The sequence below is a fragment of the Amblyraja radiata genome, chromosome 1 (assembly GCF_010909765.2).
Source record: "Amblyraja radiata isolate CabotCenter1 chromosome 1, sAmbRad1.1.pri, whole genome shotgun sequence".
In the NCBI taxonomy this organism is placed as follows: Eukaryota; Metazoa; Chordata; class Chondrichthyes; order Rajiformes; family Rajidae; genus Amblyraja; species Amblyraja radiata.
The window spans coordinates 91870038-91882401 of record NC_045956.1 but is presented as its reverse complement, the minus strand read 5'-3'; the positions used below and the strand labels follow the sequence as shown (position 1 = coordinate 91882401).

At 47.2% G+C, this 12364-nt stretch overlaps 1 pseudogene; it reads right to left on the bottom strand.

Moving 5' to 3' along the window:
* Window positions 1-367: 367 nt before the first annotated feature.
* Window positions 368-2009, bottom strand: LOC116980313 (annotated as a pseudogene).
* Window positions 2010-12364: the final 10355 nt, after the last annotated feature.

Here is a 12364-nt window from a genome sequence, read left to right as displayed (position 1 = left end):
GATTATAATTCAGTAAATTTGTATAAACAGGAGGAAAATGATGGAAAATATATGTATCTATTACCTTGTGTATTCTATCTGTATCTGTACAAGATCGCTTACCGAAACTGCCTAGGGCACAAGTAATTAACAGGTCTCAGCCAAGTGATTGGGAGCATAGCTTGCAGAACTGCTAATCTTGCTCCAGCGAAACATTCCACAGCTAAATGTTATTTCCTTTTAATTCTGTGTCTCCTTATCAATTACCATTTGTTTGGACGCTTTCTGGTTTCAATCAATGTGTAAAAGAGATGTTCTTCAGTATTAGCACAGAGAGGACTCCCACAGACACTTGTGCTCTGTGTGACTCTCTCTCTCACAATAAAGTTCATTCAGTTTCTACCTCAGTTCTTGTAATAGTCTTTGTTGGAAATGTTTCTAACAGCCCCGACCGGTCCACTGCTCTCAACCAACTCTCCAGCTCCTGACAGGTTGCCTGGACAGATGCTGTATCCTTCATGCTGCTGTTAAACACCTTGCTAAGACTCTTCACTGGCCTTTCGGAGACAGTTGGGATTGGTGTCCCTTCGATGCTGAAGCGGAACCTGTCCATGACTTTGCCCTTCTTCAGCACCAGTGATCTTGATTTTCCTGGCTTAAACCTCATCCTTGCCCATCCAAACAATTTCTCCAACCCCTGCAGGATCCACCTGCTTCCTGGCACTGACTCAGTGGTGACAGTCAGGTCGTCCATGAGGCTTTGATTGGTGGTTGGCGCACACCTGACTTGGTCCGAGGGCACCGGCACTCTGGCTCAGCAGACTTGTCGATCATGTTCATCGCTAAGGCAGAAAGGAGCACAGAGATGGTACAGCCTGTGATGATCCCAACCTCCAGTCTGTGCAACTCTGATGTTACTGACCCTGATGAGACTCTCATGCTGAACTGGTTGTAATAGTCCAGGATGAGATCTGCCACTTGGCCCGGCACATGATGCTTGGCCATGACTGTCTGGATCAGCTTGTGCGGGATGGAGCCGTAGGCGTTGGCCAGGTCAAGCCAGAGCACTGCCAGGTTTCCCTTGTTCTCCCTAGCTTCTCTGATGAGCTGGGTCACCACTCCCGTGTGCTTTAGACACCCCGGCACTCCAGACAAGCCTCCCTTTTGCACTGAGCTGCCGATGTAGCCATTGCTGGAGAGAAAGTTGGTCATCCGCCTTTCCACTATGCTGAAGAAGATCTTGCCTTCAACGCTTAGCAAGGAGATGATTCTGAATTGATCGATCTTCTTGGAATCTTTTTCCTTTGGGATCCAGACTCCTTCAGCGAATCGACACTGCTGCGCCACTTTCCCTTTTCTCCAGATGACTTTCAGGATCTTCCACAGCCGTTTCAGTAACAAGCAGCAGTTCTTGTAGACCCTGTAGGGGACTCTGCTCGGGCCAGGGGCTGAGCCGAATCTTGCTCTCTTCACAACGTCCTGGACCTCTTTCAGGAGTGGTTCTCTACTATCAAACTCCTTGATGGGTGGAGGTGGTTTTATCAGGATGTTGCACAGGCCCAACTCCTGGTGCCTGACGGGGTCATTGTAGGTCGTCTGGATGTGCCGGCTGATCTCCTCCTTAGAGCAACCAAACTCCCACTGCGCTTCTGCCCGAGTAGTTGTTTGGTGAAGCCGAAGGGGTTGGCTATGAATGATGCTCGCTTCCTGGCTCTTTCCTTCCGGCGTCTTCGGTGCCACTCAGCTCAACGGAGGGTCATCAGCTTTTTCCTCAGGATGGTTCGGAGCTCAGCCAAGGGGGGACATTGCTCTTTGCTGGCCTCTTTATACTGCTTCTTGAGGGACTTCAGCTCCTGCCGGATCGTGTGGATCTTTGTTGCTCGTTGGTTCATGGTGAAAGGTGTTCTGGCCAGCTTCTTCTACACTGCTCCAAACCTTTCCACAGCTAGGCTGATGATGATTGTCTTCATCGTCCGCAGCCTTCGGTCCACGTCTCCCTTTGCAATTGCTTCTAGCACCTTGTTGACGTCCTCGTCGAACTGATGCCAGACTACCCAAGTTACATTAAATAGAAGTAAGATTTTCCTCATAGAAATCTTGTGATATGGTTACAAACTTAGATTAATGTATGCTTGCAATGTCTTGAAAACCAAGATATTCTGCATTAATTTAATTCAGGTAGCATAGAGGATTACTGCTGAATGAAATAAAGTTTGCATCTGTGCATTGGTGCAACAGCATCCTGAGAAAGTTTGCAGCATACTTCACACATGCTATTAACTCATTTCCAGCCAGCATGGACTGGTGAGCTTCAGGAATCTGGGAATGCCAGAAGGTAGCGACTCCAGCTAAAGTTACCTGATCTGGTGTCCTGGTGTGCCGATCTGGTACGGTTCACTCTGACCATTGATATTATACTTTAAAAAAAACTAACTATGGTCAATCAATGTTTTGCAGATGCATTATGTAAAAAATCAAATCTTTGGGGCAGCATAGTGCCCCAGTGCACAGTGGTGCAGCACAGAGACCCGGGGCTGTCTGTATGGCGATTGTAAATTCTCCCTGTGAGCTCTTGTTTTTTTTTTCACTGTCTTTCTGAATTCATGTATACATAATGTCATTGTGTGCTGTCTGTGCCTGTGATGTTGCTGCAGGCAAGATTTCATTACACCTGTATTTCACTGTACTTGTGCATATGACAATAAACTCAACTTGACTTTGCCGTTCATTGTAATATACTTCATGCGACTCTCAGCTCCTCACATTCTTTGGTGACCTGCAACCGAACCTGGACAGCACTGATGCATGAACTAATGAGCAGCAAGAAAGATTTGTATCTTAACAGTGCCAGATAATTACTAGCTGGATGATTTTCAATTGCATTACTATTGGTGAATCGACACCATTAACATTCTGTAGGTTGTCGTTGACCAGAAGCTTAATTGGATCAGGCACATTATTATGTGGGTCGATAGGTTAATTGGCCTCTGTAAAGTGCCCCTAGTGTGTAGGTAACTGTGAGTAGTGAGGGCAGTTGATTGGTACATGGGAGAATAAAATGGGTTAGTATAGAATTAGTGTAAAAAGGGATGTCGGACATGGACTCATTAGGCAAGAGGCCTATTTCCATGCTGTTCAAGTTCAAGTGAATTTATTGTCATGTGTCCCTGATAAGACAATGAAATTCTTGCTTTGCTTCAGCACACAGAACATAGTAGGCATTGACTATAAAACATGAATAAATAAACTGATCAAGTGCAAATAACAGATAATGGGTTATTAATGTTCAGAGTTTTGTCCGAGCCAGGTTTAATAGCCTGATGGCTGTGGGGAAGTAGCTATTCCTGAACCTGGTCATTGCAGTCTTCAGGCTCCTGTTCCTTCTACCTGAAGGTAGCAGGGAGATGAGTGTGTGGCCAGGATGGTGTGGATACTTGATGATACTGCCAGCCTTTTTGAGGCAGCGACTGCGATAGATCCCCTCGATGGAAGGGAGGTCAGAGCCGATGATGGACTGGGCCGTGTTTACTACTTTTTGTAGTCTCTTCCTCTCCAGGGTGCTCAAGTTGCCGAACCAAGCCACAATGCATCTGGTCAGCATGCTCTCTACTGTGCACCTGTAGAAGTTAGAGAGAGTCCTCCTTGACAAACCGACTCTCCGTAATCTTCTCAGGAATTAGAGGCGCTGATGTGCTTTCTTGATAATTGCACCAGTGTTCTCGGACCAGGAAAGATCTTCATAGATGTGCACGCCCAGGAATTTGAAGCTCTTGACCCTTTCAACCATCGACCCGTTGATATAAACGGGAATGTGGGTCCCCATCCTACTCTTTCCAAAGTCCACAATCAGTTCCTTGGTTTTGCTGGTGTTGAGGGCCAGGTTATTGTGCTGGCACCATATGGACAGTTGCTCGATCTCTCTTCTATACTCGGACTCATCCCCATCAGTGATACGTCCTACAACAGTGGTGTCGTCAGCGAACTTGATGATGGAGTTCGCACTATGACCGGCTACGCAGTCATGAGTATAGAGTGAGTACAGCAGGGGGCTGAGCACGCAGCCTTGAGGTGTTCCTGTGCTGATTGTTATCGAGTCTGACATATTTCCACCAATACGAACAGACTGTGGTCTGTGGATGAGGAAGTCGAGGATCCAATTGCAGAGGGATGCGCAGAGACCCAGTTCTGCGAGTTTGGTAACCAGCTTGGAGGGGATGATAGTATTAAATGCCGAGCTGTAATCAATGAATAACAGCCTGACATATGAGTTTTTGGTGTCCAAGTGGTCCAGAGCAGAGTGGAGGGCCAGCGAGATCCCATCCACAGTTCATCTGTTGTGGCGGTAAGCGAACTGCAGTGCGTCCAGGTTTTTGTTGAGGTAGGAGTTGATTTGCGCTATGATCAACCTCTCGAAGCACTTCATCACCACAGGCGTTAGTGCCACAGGTCAGCAGTCATTGAGGCACGTCACCTTACTCTTCTTGGGCACTGGTATAATTGATGCCCTTTAGAAGCAGGTGGGAACCTCAGACCTCAGTAGTGAAAGGTTGAAAATGTCCGTAAAAACTCCAGCCAGTTGGTCCGCACAGGTTTTTAGAACACAACCAGGTATACCATCAGGTCCAGGCGCTTTTCAAGGGTTTACCACTGAAGGATTTCCTGACGTCGGCCTCTGTGACTGAGACTGAAATACCATCACAGCGAATGGGGGCTCGAGAAGGCACATCAGTATTCTCCCTATCAAAGCATGCGTAAAACGCATTGAGCTCATCAGGGAGTGATGTTTCGCCGACATTCGAGCTGCCTCCTGATTTCGCCTCGTAGGAGGTGATTTTATAAAGACTTTTTAAAGACTAAAAAGTACAGACTTTTTAAACTCTGTACTTACTGATCCAGCATGGCCAGCAGAGATCAGCAGAAGCTGCTGCAACAACAATGGGAGCTCGGCTGCAAGGAAAACCCGGAGAAAACATCGAGGGAAGCGGGGGGGGGGATTCGGAATAGGCTGAAAGCCCAAGCCTTTCGTCCACCTCTGCCCAGCATTCTTCTGGCGAATGTCCAGACCCTGGAAACAAGCTGGACGACCTCAGGGCAAGGGTCAGATTCCAGCGGGACATAAGGGACTGCAACATCCTCTGCCTGACTGAAACATGGCTGACCTCGCTGATTCCAGATCAGGTAATCTGCCCAACCGAGTCCTTCACTGTCCACCGTGCTGACAGAACAGAAGCATCTGGGAAATCCAAGGTTGGAGGAGTCTGCTTCATGACCAATAACAACTGGTGCAACCCTGGAAATATCAAGATGCTTTCCCGTTCCTGCTCGCCGGACCTGGAGCACCTGACGATCTCATGCCGCCCATTCTACCTTCCCCGGGAGTTCGGCTCAGTGATCGTCACAGCCGTCTACATTCCACCGCATGCGGACACCGACATGGCACTATCGGCCCTACATGATGTGCTATGTCGACATCAAAACAAGTACCCGGATGCGGCTATGGTGGTGGCTGGAGATTTTAATAAATCAAATCTCAAGAAGGTCATGCCGAACTTCTACCAACACATCACGTGTGCCACCAGGGGGGAGAGAACTTTGCACCACTGCTACACACCGTTCAGGAAAGGCTACAAGGCCGTTTCACTCCCTCCCCTAGGAAAATCTGACCACGCTGCCATTTTCCTGTTGCCGGAGTATAAACAGAGGATAGTTCGGGAAGCGGTAGAGACGAGGGACGTAAAGCGGTGGTCCGACCAGTCAGAGGCCATGCTGCAAGATGCACTGAGTGATATCGACTGGAATATGTTCGAAGCAAGTTCCAGTGACGTCGGTGAGTTCGCGGAAGCAGTCACGGACTTCATCGCAACAGTAACCGACAACATCGTCCCCACGGTAAGGGTAAGCACCTTTCTGAACCAAAAACCCTGGGTAGACAGGTCTGTTCGTGTGGCCCTGAATGCTCGCACCGCTGCCTACAACTCGGGCCTGGCATCAGGAAACATGGACGTCAACAAGGCAGAGTCCTTCTGACTGCGAAGGGCGGTGAAGGACGCAAAGAGAAGGTACAGAGACAAGATGGAGTTACAGATGGAGCAGCAGGTCACCAGAAGCCTGTGACAGGGGCTACGGATTGTAACCAACTACCGGAGCACCCCTCCCTCATCCGCAAGTGCCGGCACCTCCCTAGCTGATGACCTGAACTCCTTTTACGCTCGTTTCGAGAGGGGCAACACCACTCCAGGTCTGCCGACTATCGACAATACCGCCAGCGGGCTGGCTACTGAAGCTGAAGGGAGGAATGTGCACACATTCTCGCTGTCCGAGCATGACGTGAGGAGGGCTCTGACACGGGTGAACACGAGAAAAGCTGCAGGCCCCGATGGCATCTCGGGGCGAGTACTCAAGTCCTGTGCTACGCAGCTAGCTCCAGTGCTCACTACATTATTCAACTTCTCCCTGGACAAGTCCGTGGTCCCTGCCTGCTTCAAAAAATCCATCATTGTACCGGTACCAAAAAATGCCTCCCCAGCCTGTCTGAATGACTACCGTCCGGTGGCCCTTACCTCGGTAGTCATGAAATGCTTTGAGAGGCTGGTGAAGAAACACACCTGCGCCTTCCTCCCTCGGAACATGGACCCGTTGCAGTTTGCATACCGTCCGAACAGATCCACGGACGATGCGGTCTCCCAGATCTTGCACACCGCTCTCTCCCATCTGGACAGCCAGAAGGGGGGCTACGTGAGGATGCTGTTCATAGACTACAGCTCAGCCTTCAGCACGATAGTCCCCACCAGACTGGCCGGGAAGCTAATGGAATTGGGGCTCAACACCTCCCTGTGTGCCTGGGTCCTGGACTTTCTCACCGCCAGGCCCCAGGTAGTCAAGATGGGAGGGAATACATCGAGCACAGGGTCGCCCCAGGGTTGCGTCCTCAGCCCCCTATTGTACTCCCTGTACACACATGACTGTGTGGCTAGGTTCAGCTCCAACTCAATAATTAAGTTTGCTGATGACACTGTGGTGGTGAGCCTGATCTCAGACAACGACAAGAAGGCCTACCGGGAGGAGGTGGCTGGTCTAGCACTCTGGTGCCAGGATAACAGCCTCCTCTTGAACATCAAAAAAACGAAGGAGCTGATCATGGACTTTAGGAGGGCACATCATCCGAGGACGTACACTCCATTGAGGATAAATGGGGATCCTGTGGATAGGGTGAACTGTTTTAAATATCTGGGAGTCCACATCTCCGAGGATATGACATGGGCATCACACGCCTCAGCACTCGTGAGTAAGGCAAGGCAGCACCTTTACCACCTCAGGCAATTGAGGAAATTCAGAGTGTCTCCGAGGATCCTCCAGTGCTTCTACGCAGCGGCGGTGGAAAGCATCTTGTCCGGGAACATTACCATCTGGTTTGGGAATTGCTCTGCCAAGGACAAGAAGGCTCTGCAGAGAGTAGTGCGTTCGGCCGAACGCACTATGGGAACTTCACTTGCCCCCCTGCAGGAACTATACATCAGGAGGTGCAACTCCAGAGCCAACAATATCATGAGAGACCCCTTCCACCCCTGCAATGGACTGTTCCAGCTACTATGGTCAGGCAAACGCCTCCGTTGCCATGCGGTGAGAACGGAGAGGTTGAGAAGGAGTTTCTTCCCAGAGGCCATTCGGACTGTAAACACCTATCTCACCAGGGACTAACTCTACTGAATGTTTTTCCTTCCATTATTTATTATGTAAAAGAATATGTGTGTTATGATTGTGTTTATAGTTTGTTTGGTTGTTTGGTTGTTTGTCTTTTGCACAAAAGTCCGCGAGCATTGCCACTTTCATTTCACTGCACATCTCGTATGTGTATGTGACAAATAAACTTGACTTGACTTGACTTGACTTGATTGCATTCAGGCCCTGCCACAGCTGCCGAACATCTGTCTCATCCTCCAGCTTGGAGCAGAAGTCCCTTTTGGCCTTTTTGATGGCCTTACCAAGGTCGTATCTGGACTTCTTGTAGACCACTGTATCATCTGACATGAATGCCCGGTGTCTGGTCTTCAGAAGAGTGCGGATCTCAAAGTTCATCCAAGGTTTCTGATTGGGAAACACTCGGAAGGTTTTGATGGGGATGCAGTCCTCCACACATTTCTTAATGAAGTCTGTAACGACTGTGGCGTATTTGTTCAAGTCCGTTGCCGAGTCCTTGAACATTGCCCAGTCTACAGACTACAAACAGACCTGGAGTTGTTCCTCTTCCCCCCCCCCCCCCCCCCCCCCCCGCCCCCCCCCCCCCCCCCCCAACCAGCTCTGTACTGTCCTCACCTCTTGGGGTGCGCTCTTTAATTGCTGCCTGTTGGCAGGAAGAAGCAGCACCGCGGTATGGTCGGATTTACCGAAATGACGACGAGGGATAGAACGATAGGCATTCTTGATGGTGATGTAGCAGTGGTCGAGGGTGTTTGGTCCACTGGTGCAGCAGGAGATATGTTGGTGGAGGTTAGGGAGTGATTTCTTTAGGTTTGCTTTATTGAAGTCCCCAGCAATGGTGGTAAATGCCTCGGGGTAAGACGTCTGTTGTTTGTTGACCACGGCGTGCAGCTCCTCCAGTGCCAGATGGACGTCTGCCTGGGGTGGGATGTAGACCGCGGTCAGGATGATGGAGGTGAATTCCCTTGGGAGGTAGAAGGGACGGCACTTCACCGCCAGATGTTCCAGGTGCGGACAGCAGGAGTTGGACAGGACTGCCACGTCTGAGCACCATGCAGAGTTGACCATGAGGCAGACGCCCCCTCCTCTCCCTTTCCCAGATGCCAGTGTACGGTCCATACGGTGGATGGAGAACACTTCAGGCTGGACTGCTGAGTCTGGGAAGCTGGGGGTAAGCCATATCTCTGTGAAACAGAACACAGAGCATTCCCTCAGCTCTCTTTGATAAAGCAACCTTGCCCTTAAGTCCTCCACTTTATTTTCAAGGGACTGTACGTTGGCCAGTAGGATAGTAGGGAGAGGGGGCCGAAGTCCCCTGCGCTTCATTCTGACCTGAAGTCCTGCCATTCGGCCACGTTTCCGGACACAATGGAGGCTTCCCCTTTGTTTCCAGGTACTGTGTTTACTGTACCTGCTGATTCTGCGAACCTGCGCTGGAACGGGGATTCCTTCACAGACGGAAGCTCCAGCTCCTTCAAAGTCGGCAGCTGCAGCTCCAGCTTCATTGTTCCTGGAAGATCCATCCCATCGGCTCTGGAAGTCATCCCGGGGTTTCAAGTACCTGTGATCCACAGTCGGGTCGGAAGTTTTACAGCCAGCGTGGGAAAATTTAAAGTCTGGGGCTCCCGCAGCTGTGGGAGATCGCGAAATTGCAAGAGCCTTGAGGTGCTCAAGCAGCTTGTCTGAAACGGCACCAATTTCTGCCATTTTCTTTTCCAGATGAGTTGATTGAAGTTGTATCAAAGCCTTTTAGGTTCCGGTGCTCTGCAAAAGTCGCCGCAGGCAGGTGCCATCTCGCCATCTATGATAGATACTAAGAGAAGGAACATGGGCATACTGCAGGAAATGCCTCACTTCCTGATTCCTATCATCAAAAGGGGTATCTGGCGCATGAGGGAACACGCTCCATTTTCAGTATAAGGAAAAGCTGATTTAGGAGACCTACTGCAGTTAAGATAAAGAAGTTAATTTCATTGGTGCCTCTCTTCACCATAAATGATCAGCTGATTAGCTGATAACCTGATCATCTCATGTGATGCATGATTCTTTTGGTGTGCAAACTTCTTAATACACCATTCTTACTCTGTAACGGTGACAAAACTATGATTTAATCACCAAGATAATTATTTTTCAATACATTTATCTTAGTTAAAAAGGCAAAAATATGATGTTGTAAAGTAGATATCATAACTACAAATAACGTCCTTTGCTTATCTGCCTTTGTGAGATATTATCAATGCAGTATATGAGATTGTTATAGTCATAAAGTCAAGGAGCTTTGCAACTTCGAAACAGGCTGTTCAGCCCACCAGCTCCATGCTGACTAAATTGGCAGATTTGGATAATCCCATTCACCTGCATTTGGCCTATAACCCTCTGAACCCATTCAACCCATATATCAATCAAAATGAATTAAAAAAATCATAATTGTATCTGCAGACTACTTTGGCAGCTCTACGTACAGACTATCCTCTGAGTGAAAAATATTTCCACTAAAGTCCCTCTTGAATATCTCCCCTCTCACCTTCTATGCTCTTCATTTTAGAATCCTGGGGAAAGACTGTAAGTATTCACTTTGTCCATGCCCCATATAATCTTGAACATCTCAATGAGGTCACCCCTCAAACTCTATGCTCCAAAGCAGAATCCCAGCTCATCCAGCATCTCCCTATAACTCAAACCTGCAAGCCCGGGTGAATCTCTTCTGCACCCTTTACAACTAAAGACATCCTTTCTATAGTGTTGTTTCACCAACTGTATGACTTGTATACATGATGTCCCAGGCTGAGTCCCATGTCCCTGTGCTGAGATTATCCATAGCTATTCCTCTTCCGTCATCTTATTGTTCATCATCAACTATCTATCTGAAAAAAAGGTATTAGATAGATACTGTACAAAATGCAACTCAGCGGATCAGGCAGCAATTCTGGAGAAAATGGACAAGGTTTTCCTGGGTGCTGGTATAAAAGTCAAATTAACAAATGGATAAAAAACTATCCAGCTAAAGAATCCTAACTTAATGCTTCTGTCTGAAAATGTCCAACTACTTAACTGGACAAAGCTTTTAAACAAGCAATCTTGAATACCACTGATAGGTCAACCACCTTCCATCGTTGTGTTGATGGCTGCTTAAAAGCTTCACTGAATGTAGTGACCTTTTATAACGTGTATAATAGAGTAAAGCAATTACTCAGTGTTTTTCTTTTTCTCTAAAGCACAGATCACACAATAGCTGTAACTTTGTCAAACCAGTTTCTCCCCCTCTCTACATCACGACATTATGTTTTGGAAAGTCGTGGTATTCTCTACATGCTCTCACATGATTTATTCAGACATTTTTTTACTCTTACATCTCAGCTTCTGAAGTATATTCCTGTTGATTTCCTAATAAAATAAAAGGATTTAAATAACTTATTAAGCGTGGCTGTGAAAATGTGCTTCCTGAGGTAAGTGGCTTTAGGAAAATGAAGTAACATATTGCTAATGTCGGATGTGACTAAAAGATTTTTGATGTATTATTCATATTCATTGCAATCTCTTTATAGAAATTGGAATCCAGGTATTGAAGTAGGGAAGCAATATATTTACCTGAGGTTTTCTGCACAAAAATTAAAATTATTTGAGCAAACTGAGAAAACTAATAAAACTATATGATCTCAGTTTAATACAGAGCATTGAAACTCTTTCTTCCTTAATCCATTCTGCTCTGTTTATTACAGATCTAGAAAAATGGAAGAAAACAACACTTTGGAAATTGTTCCCGATCAAACAGAGGGAAACAAGATAGAATGTGAAAAAAAAAGTGGATCACATTCGACATACGTATAGTTTTGATTCTTGTAGGCACTTGGATTCCTTTGGTGTACAGCTAAGGATTACAGAGAGGTCAATTTACATAGCATCATAACATGAGTACAATAAGTTGCATCCCAGACACATGCAAATTAAAAAAATAAAAACACAAATCGGTGGAGATACACAGCATGTTCAGGCAACATTACCGAAAGAGAAATATGCTTCATATTTTGGGTTGACAAATTTTGATCAGACCCAGAAAAAGTTAGACTTATTTAGCCTTCAAGCAAATTCCATGGCAGGGAAAGAAGGGAAGGGCTAGAATGAACAAAAGGGAAGATCTATGATAAAGGGAATGCAAGTGAGATGAAGTGACCAGTGGTCACCCAGACTGGGTGCACAACAGCAAGGTACAAATAGTTGCTTTGTGAGGGAATCATTGTGTACAAAATCATGAGAGGAATAGATCGGGTAGATGCACAAAGTCTCTTGCCCAGAGTAAGGGAATCGAGAACCAGAGGACATAGGTGAAGGGGAAAAAGGGGAAAAAGATTTAATAGGAACCTGAGGGGTGACTTTTTCGCGCAAAGGGTGGTGGGTGTAAGGAGCGAGCAGCCGGGTGAGGTAGTTGAGGCAGGTACTATTGCAACATTTGCAAAATAATTAGACAGTTACATCGATAGGATGGGTATATAGGGATATGGGTCAAACGCAGGCATATGAGACTAATGTAGATGGGATAAGTTGGTTGGTGTGGGCAAGTTGAGACGACTCAAGATAAGGCAAGCAATTCTGGATGCATTTTTCAATAAGCACGCAAAACATGAGGAGGATCCACAGCCAGGACCCTCATCCCAGATGTAGCCACTGCTTTCTTACTTCCCACTAATGT